General features: G+C 38.8%; 1 pseudogene; it reads left to right on the top strand.

Moving 5' to 3' along the window:
- The first annotated feature begins 1,751 nt into the window (after positions 1–1,751).
- On the top strand, positions 1,752–4,644 carry LOC113106726 (N-acetyllactosaminide beta-1,3-N-acetylglucosaminyltransferase 3 pseudogene; annotated as a pseudogene).
- The last annotated feature ends 5,427 nt before the right edge of the window (positions 4,645–10,071 follow it).

The raw sequence follows: 10,071 nt of genomic DNA, 5'->3' as shown, positions 1-10,071 counted from the left end.
AAACACTTCACATAACACCCTATGTACTTGCTACATCATTAGAAGAATGGCATCTACGCTAATATTTGTCTGTTTCTCTCTTGTTCCGAGGTCACCGTGGCCACCAGATCCAGTCTGTATTCAGATCACAGGGTCACTGCAGTCGCCCGGATCCAGTACTGTACGTATCCAGACCAGATGGTGGATCAGCACCTAGAAAGGACCTCTACTGCCCAGAAAGACAGCGGAGACCAGGACAACTAGAGCCCCAGATACAGATCCCCTGTAAAGACCTTGTCTCAGAGGACCACCAGGACAAGACCACAGGAAACATATGATTCTTCTGCACAATCTGACTTTGCTGCAGCCTGGAATTGAACTACTAGTTTCGTCTGGTCAGAGGAGAACTGGCCCCCCAACTGAGCCTGGTTTCTCCCAAGGTTTTTTTCTCCATTCTGTCACCGATGGAGTTTCGGTTCCTTGCCGCTTTTGCCTCTGGCTTGCTTAGTTGGGGTCACTTCATCTACAGCGATATCATTGACTTGATTGCAAATAAATGCACAGACACTATTTAACTGAACAGAGACGACATCACTGAATTCAATGATGAACTGCCTTAACTATCATTTTGCATTATTGAGACACTGTTTTCCAAATGAATGTTGTTCAGTGCTTTGACGCAATGTATTTTGTTTAAAGCACTACATAAATAAAGGTGATTGATTCATTGATACTGTAATTGAAATCACAACATGGGCTCAGGAATACTTCCAGAAAACATTGCCGGTGAACACAATCCAACGTGTCATTCGCTGTTGTCGGCTAAAACTCTATAAGTCAAAAAAGAAGCCATATCTAAACATGATCCAGAAGTGGAAGCGTTTTCTCTGGGCCAAGGTTCATTTAAAATGGACTGTGGCAAAGTGGAAAACTGTTCTGTGGTCAGACGAATCAAAATTTGAAGTTCTCTTTAGAAAACTGGGATGAAATGTCATCCGGACTAAAGACGACAAGGACAACCCAAGTTGTTATCAGCGCTCAGTTCAGAAGCATGCATCTTTTATGGTATGGGGTTGCATGAGTGTGTGTGGCATGGGCAGCTAACACATCTAGAAAGGCACCATCAATGCTGAAAGATATATCCAAGTTCAAGAACAACATATGCTCCCATCCAGACATCGTCTCTTTCAGGGAAGACCTTGCATTTTCCAACATGACAATGCCAGACCACATACTGCATCAATTTCAACATCATGGCTGCATAGAAGAAGGATCCAGATACTGAAATGGCCAGCATGCAGTCCAGATCTTTGTATAGCTAAGGGACACATAAATTCAAGCATATAAATTTTTGTTTTCATTGGATAGGGGGTTTTCGTACCTATATGTATCGGGCAACTTTAAATCCAAGGCCCCCCAGGCTCTTGGTAGTCAAGGGCCCCTGGGCACTGGCCCCATCGGCCCGGTCAGTAATCCATCCCTGCATGTAGTTAATTTTTTTTATTTATTTACATGATTCATTTTTATAAATTTTATTTCTAGAAATTAAGCCTTGTGGAATGTAAAGGATATATTTATGTATATCTGAAAGGTGCCAAGAGTTTAATAATTGGTATGAAATAGAATGTCTAATGAATGTCAAACATCAAATAACTTGACTGCTGTACATGCCTCTGACATCATGTTCATTGTTTCCTCTCTAGAGACCACAGAGACAAATTTTGATTTCCTCATCAGCAGGGTGGAGTTGAAGCTGTAAGAAAGGGTGTAGACTGCTGTGTACGCTCATTTCAACATGAACAAAAGCTCAAACACCTTTGTGGACCTTTTCCAAAGAAGCTAATTAACAGTCAGGTAAGATGAATAATATTTTTATATGTTTCTTTCAGATGTTTAGAAAACCACACAAAGTCTCGGCTTACTTTTTTCCCCACAAGTAGGTGAAAAATGTACTCAATTTCAGTCATTACACTTTCAATGTGTTTAAATTATGTTGGTTTTCTATGTAATTATCCTAACCCTATATCGACACTGAAGTGTGGCAGCTTTTGATACATTAAACTTAATTTCAGTTCAAATATATATATATGGCAACTATGGAGTCAACGTTGTAATTTAAATACCTTAAAATTAACTTTTCCACATAGTTAAATAGACATACCCTAAATAGCTATCCGGAATATGCTATTCGGATTCGCATATTGATAATCATCTAAAATGTTTAATACCATATCTTACTTTAAAAAAAAACATTTTATTTTGACCCACAGCCAGCCAGCCTTACTTAGACGTGTACATTGGAAACATTTCTATATCAACTGCACCGAAACTAATAGGCTACTAATGGTGTTACGCTTTCCCAAGTATAAATCTATATCTGCACGGATCCTATTTTTTATTTACATAAGCCATTTAATATCAAGGGAAGTCGTGGCCTAATGGTTAGAGAGTCGGACTCCCAATCGAAAGGTTGTGAGTTTGAGTCCTGGGCCGACAGGTATTGTGGGTGGGGGGAGTGCATGTACAGTTCTCTCTCCACCTTCAATACCACGACTTAGGTGCCCTTGAGCAAGGCATCGAACCCCCAACTGCTCCCCGGGTGCTGCAGCATAAATGGCTGCCCACTGCTCCGGGTGTGTGCTCACAGTGTGTGTGTTCACTGCTCTGTGTGTGTGTGTGTGTGTGTGTGTGTGTGTGTGTGCACTTCGGATGGGTTAAATGCAGAGAACAAACTCTGAGTATGGGTCACCATACTTGGCTGAATGTCACTTCACTTAATATAACATTCAAGTGAAGATTACAATTGTATTGTAACTTTTTGTATGCTATATACATTTAATTTCATCATATATGGCATTGGCACTGAACCTTGTTGAAAACACAAAGGTTCCCCATGCTATCATGACCCTGCAACTTTGTCATTTTTGTGTACTAGTATAGTACTAGTATTTTGTAATGCTATTATTGTTGAGTTCAGATATTCAACACTCCTTCCTGATTTTGTTGCCAAGAACTTTAAGTTGTTTCACAATAAATCCGTATAAATTTTTATTGAAAACTAAATGTGTGTGTGATTTTCATTAAATGAGATCTGCCAGCAACTACACCCAAATACAATTGAGAATGAGGAACAAAAATGGCATAGTTCTTACCCAGATCCTTCCAGTTTACTGGGAATTTATTAACCTAATGTTAATATTTACCATCCCCAAACTCTTTTTCCTAAATGGCTTGTATGCAGAACATTGCAGCTGGACTGAATGCCCAAACTACACACACTTTTATTTTGAAATGTTTTTTTTTCTAATTATTCACAAATGTGTTGTGTTGGAAACAGGTGCAGAGATGAGAAGGAAAAAGTTGCAGACGATAGTGTTACTTCTGACCGGTGTTGTGTGCCTGGTCATTATCATGATGAAAAACGACTTTGAAAATGACTTGACAGTTAAGAGTAAAGCCGTATATGAGATGCTCAGTCAACAAAATGATTTGCCCAGCTTTGAAACTCTGCAGCCTTTGTCTTCACATTGTCATCGGAATATGTCCGCTTATAATGTGACTGGATTTTCTACTCTGCCAAATCATATCCAAGACTTCCTGCTTTACCGACACTGTAGGAGTTTTCCCATTCTTCTTGATGTGCCTGATAAGTGTGGTGGACCCCAAAACTCTGCAGATGTCTTCCTTCTGCTGGTCATCAAGAGTTCTCCAGAGAATTATGATCGACGAGAAGTTTTGCGGAAAACATGGGCTAAAGAAAGCTTGCACAAAGGTGTGTGGATCCGCAGAGTCTTTATAACCGGAACGAGTAAAACTGGCTTTGAGAAGCGCCGGTTGAATAAACTATTGAAGCTGGAGAACCGTGAGAACCAAGACATCTTACAGTGGGACTTCAATGATTCTTTCTTCAACCTCACACTGAAGCAGATTCTTTTCTTAGAGTGGATGGAAAGATGGTGCCCGCATGTCAGATTTCTTTTAAATGGAGACGATGACATCTTTGCCAATCCGTTTAACATGGTTGAGTATGTTCAAGGTCAGAAGGACAATGATGGAGGTAAACATCTCTTCGCTGGGAACCTCATGGAGAACGGGGATCCTGTCAGACAACATTCAAGCAAATATTTTGTCCCGGTGCAAGTACAGGAGTCTGATAGGTATCCTCCATACTGTAGTGGAGGAGGCTTTCTTCTCTCTGGCTTCACGGCCAAAATGATCTACAAGATGTCGCACTCTATAGATCTGCTGCCCATTGATGATGTTTACATGGGAATGTGCTTGGAAAAGGCTGGGCTCAAACCTACATCTCACTTTGGAGTGAGGACCTTTGGTCTGGACATCCCCGCTGAAAATGTTGACAAATTTCACCCTTGCTTTTACAGAGAAATCATTTTAGTCCACGGATTTCTGCCCCACATGATTTTTGTGATGTGGAATGAGATACAAAACCCACATCTGCAATGCGGAAGAACAAATTCCATGTTCAAAGACTGAACAGGATGTGGGGAAATATAATAGCTGATTTAGATTTTTCTAAACATTGTGGAATTTCTGAAAGTGCGTATGAGAAACAAGAGTCCATATGTATAGTTTTTTTTTATAAATATACTTATGTGTATATTATGGAGTATAGTGCTGTATTCTAACCAAGTACAAATAATTGTAGGCTACTTATGAGTTTAAGGATATATCTGTTTTCATTTAATATCTTTGCTTATGTAATGTTTTACTTTTCTTGTTTTGTGGAGAAAAATGAATACTGTTAGTCTGATAGTAACAATCTGTAGAAATATAGGCTGTTACGGTCTCTTGTGGACCAACCTCACAGAGAGCAGGGAATCCAAAAGAACAGTGTTTAATATAAATCCACACGAAAACAGATGGGAAAAATCATTCCCAATCAGGAATCATCAGAGTGAGTAAGGGACAGCTTGTCTCGAAAATTTGATTGATGAGGGTTATAAAAGCCACGTGTTCTGGACACCTGTTTGGACTCCCCCCTCCCCTCCCTGTACATCCCAGTGACCAAAATATGAACGTAAGAAGGAATTTCGGTGGGAGGGGAAAGTGTTTTTTGTGCATTGGGAACTATATGCATTTTTTAAACATTAAAATGTGAAATCGTGAAATTGGTATAAGGGAAGTTTTTATTAAGGTTATAAATACACAGTGCATTTCAAGAAAAAGTTACAAACACAGACAAAATGGAAATAATGTAATGATCGTTGTTGTACTCGGAAAAGAGTAAAAAAAGGTGTTAAAGTTGTTACAAATTAAATAAAAAGAAAACTAGGTTACTGGTTATTTATCTAAAACAACCAAACAAGCCAAAAACTACCAGATACGTTCATTAAGTAACATGTGAAAGCGGGTAGCATTGCAATTTAAGAAGGTGGTTTTGTTACCAGTTAGAAAAGAAAACTAGGTTAGAGTTTTATAACATTTGTACCTTACCTCAAAATAAAAAAAGAAGCAAATGTTAAGCAACGATACAAACCAGAAAACGTCTCAGGTTACGAATGTAACCATGGTTCTCTGAGAGGGAACGAGACACTGCATCCTCTGAAGGGACACTATGGAGAACACCTCGTCGTGACCCGTGTCTGAAGCATACTTTTAAAAAACGCCAACGTGTTGGCCGGCGACAGCCTCTGACGTCGCTACTAGGGAGCTAGAGGACGCAGTGTCTCGTTCCCTCTCAGGGAACCATGGTTACATTCGTAACCTGAGACGTTCCCTGTCAAGGGAACTTCGAACTGCGTCCTCTGAAGGGACACTATGGGGAACAGTATACCCATGCCGCCATGCTGAGGGGAGTGCAGGCCAGAATCATGGCAAACACTAAGTACCAACTCTACCATTTTACCGGGAGTTGCCTCTGGGACGGTTCGACGGCTGTCCATGACATTATCCCTTATGGCCAAAGGCCTAAGCTACATACCCAACTTACCTGTACGGCCTCGGCCCGGGGTAGAGCTGAAGGCTTGGAATCATGAAAGATTCCTTTAAAGGGATACGGCTAAGAACCTAGCACTGTCTATTACCAAGTATTGCCTGTCACAAAGGAGGGGCTCTCGTGGCACTCTGATAGAGCAGCTCATAGATGAAATGGCCCGGGAGCAGTAAATTTAAGTGTGTAACATGCTGAAAGATCACATAAAGGGGAAAGCATACAACACTAGCAGCAGCAGCCTAATACGATGGCAGTTTGTATATCATTCAATTTAAACCTAACATGCTGAAAAAAAATCACATTAAGGTGGGGGATGGAAGCATTCCCCAAAGTTAAGCAATAGAGGATGTGCAACAAGTATGTTCTTAAAATGCTTAAGCAACTGTGATTGTAAAGGGGGAAGCATACGCCCCTAGCAGCAGCAGTCTGATATGATGGCAATATTATCCAATTTTATGTATCTACCATGCTGTAAAAATCACAAAGGGGGAAGCGTCACCCCAAGTTAAGCAACTGAGGATGTGCAACAAGCATGTTTCTTAAAATGCTTGAATCTCATACAAATCTCGAGTACCAACAGAGCAGTATGAATACCATCTCCAACAGTCCCCAGCCTGGTCATATCTGCAAAACAAAAATACAGCTTCCGATTCTCTCTGGAAAAACCAAGCTCCTTGAGGCATGCTGTTGGCGGAGTTATAATACTGATGTTTTGTGTTGTTTCCATAACATATTCACTTATTTGCTGATTTCCAACAAAAGACAGAAATCGGATACAGTTGTACTTACCTGACTGGTAATAGCAGTTAATAGCAAATGATGTTCAAGTCCAGCTTCAACTGAGTACACGAATGAACACTAGAGGTTCAATATTAGTCTGTTAATTCCAAGAAAGTGCGAGCAGCTATTAAAAATATTAATGCAATCCCGTTTTTTTTTTTCTCTCTATCTGGTAATTTGCATGTCATCGTAGCCACTTATGTCCCAAAATCGAAGCACGAGCACATCGGATTAGATAACGTCTCATGTGGTCCACCGAATCTTTAAATCTGAATAATGAAATAAAATACATGTAAAGTGGCTATTTTTTTTACGTTCTTATAAGCATATGTATAGAAGCCATAGAGCGATAAATGCCTGCTTTTGAAGCTGCTTGCTACTGAAACACTCACACAGCTAATGTGACATCAACCTTAGAAATACACATTAGTGACATTGATATTTCGCCGCTAAATACAGCGAACCCCCGTTGAAATGCTTACACGAGAATGCTGGTCTCATTTAACCCTGTTCTCATGACCTTATCTGCGTGTCCTTAGAGCGATTGTATGCTCTAGCTGAGTATTGCTCCAGGTGTATTAACACAGATGTATAAATGCTGCTGCAAATATACTTAATATTCGTTCGTGCAACCGATGCAAAACGATGTTAACCACCAGGCAACATACACAGCGATATGGATTAAAAAGCATTCACTTATCTTTGATGCGGATTTCAGATGTTCTGAAACAAACTGCAACAGTTTGCAAGCAGCGATGCGATCAGTTAATTGCAAGCAGCAATGCGATGGAAGAGACACTGAAGAATGGGAATTTAAATAGACCGCAAGTGAAAGGTGTCAAGACTGGATTGGTACACTTCAGGAACAGCTAACTGTCAGCTGATGCAAGCGTGACTAATGTGGCCTGACTGAACTACCGCAATGCTCAATATATATATATATATATATATATATATATATATATATATATATATATATATATATATATATATATATATATATATATTAGGGGTGTAACGGTTCACAAAATTCACGGTTCGGTTCGATACGATACACTGATGTCACGGTTCGGTTCGGTTCGGTTCGATACGTTTTAGATACAGCAAAATGTAAAAACATCTCAACTTTTCAGAATGCCACAAGCGCACCGCGGGTCATGTGACAAGAACCAACCAATCAGCTTCATCCTTTCCCGTAACAACGTTGAGAGCTCAGCCAAGATGAAGGATCAGCTGATCATAGTTGTATATGGATTGCAATTTTGAAATAAATTTAGTAGCAGAGCTACTGCAAGCGATTTTTAGAGCTGCAAATCCATTTATCCTTCGCTGAAATTTCCGCGTCTCATGGAGAGAGCACGTCATTGTTGCTTAGCAAAGACAGACGCCTCATGAGCGCTTCTGCCCGAGCGCTTTGGAAAGGAAACCACTCTCTTGCCATCACCATTATAGCTTAAAGGGAATCCAAAGTGCACCCAAACACCAGACCTGTTGGTTATTGGGGGATCTTCTCATTTCTAGTCTGTTAAACGCATTGGCTATTTTGCAACGAGCCTTCAGCGCGTACTGAGTGAGCGAGCGCCTGCTGAGTAGCCTAACATAAACATATAAGATGGTGTTTTTTTCTTCTTCGGGAGTGTCAGGGGCGTTGCCTGTTACGTTGTATGGGTTATTGGGCTACCTTGTTGAACGCATATCATTATATTTCTCTCTCTCTCTTTTTATTTTTTTTTTCAAATATAATTAAATACTCCAACGAACCGTTCGGTATACATAATGCGTACCGCGTACCGAACCGAAAGCGTCGTACCGAACGGTTCAATACGAATACGCGTATCGTTACACCCCTAATATATATATATATATATATATATATATATATATATATATATATATATATATATATATACATATATGATATATATATATATATATATATATATATATATATATATATATATATATATATATATATATATATATATTGAGCATTGCGGTAGTTATATATATACCGCATATATATATGCGGTATATATATAATATACCGCATATATATATATATATATATATATATATATATATATATATATATATATACAGTGGGGCTCGAAAGTTTGGGCACCCCTTGCAGAATCTGTGAAAATATGAGCAATTTTCAAAAAATAAGAGAGTTCTTACTAAATGCATGTTATTTTTTATTTAGTACTGTCCTTAGTAAGATATTGTACATAAAATATATTAACGTTTAGTCCACAAGACAAAAAAAATTGCTGAAATTTTTAAAATAACCCGCTCAAAAGTTTGGGAACCCTTGGTTCTTAGTACTGGGTTCTGTTACCTGATGATCCTCGACTGTCTTTCTGTTTTGTGATGGTTGTGCATGAGTCCCTTGTTTGTTCTGAGCATTTAAACTGAGCAGTGTTCTTCAGAAAAATCTTTAAGGTCCTGCAGATTCTTCAGTTTTTCAGCAACTTTGCCTATTTGAACCCTTTCCAGCAGTGACTTTATGATTTTGAGATGCATCTTTTCAGACTGAGGACTTTTGAGGGACTCAAACACATCTATTAAAAAGGTTCAAACGTTCACTGATGCTCCAGAAGGAAACAAGATGCATTAAGAGCTGGGGGGTGAAAACTTTTGGAATTTGAAGATCAGGGTAAATTGTACTTAATTTGTGTACCGGGAAACATACAAGTATCTTCTGTTGCTTACGAAGGGCAGAACTAAATGGAAAAAATTATATTTCATCAAAATAAGACAAATTTGGCCATCTTCATCGTGTTCAAAAGTTTTCACCCCCCAGCTCTTAATGCATCTTGGGGTTATTTTAATAAAACATACCAAACAATATAATGTAATACTAGTCTCTCTCTTCAGTAACCCTCTCTGTTTCTATGATTCAGGATGCACCTGAGAGCATTCTGCCTGCTTAATAAGCGGACTGGACCGGTCAAGAGTTTGGACACATTACTTTTTTATATTTTTGAAATATGTCTCTTGCTTATGAGGCCAGCATTTATTTGATCAACAGTTATATCGTTGAATAATTTAAATAATTAGTTTTCTATTTTTACATACTTCAAAATATTATTTATTGCTTTGATCAAAACTTGGTGTTGGAAACAGTTGTGCTGCTTATTTATTTGTTTTATTTTTTTGGGGGGGGGGGGGGGGGGGGGCTGTGATACTTTTTTTAGGATTTATTAATGAATAAAAAGTTATTTATTCGACTTTGCCATCACATACATTTTAAAATTAAATCAAACTTCAGTCATACAAATAAAGAAATATACTACAAAAACAACTGTTTTGATCTGATCATAGCCTATAAAAAACCATCTTGGTGGTGGTGGGGTGGA

The sequence above is a fragment of the Carassius auratus genome, chromosome 8 (assembly GCF_003368295.1).
Source record: "Carassius auratus strain Wakin chromosome 8, ASM336829v1, whole genome shotgun sequence".
In the NCBI taxonomy this organism is placed as follows: domain Eukaryota; kingdom Metazoa; phylum Chordata; class Actinopteri; order Cypriniformes; family Cyprinidae; genus Carassius; species Carassius auratus.
This window is presented reverse-complemented; position numbering and strand designations above follow the sequence as displayed.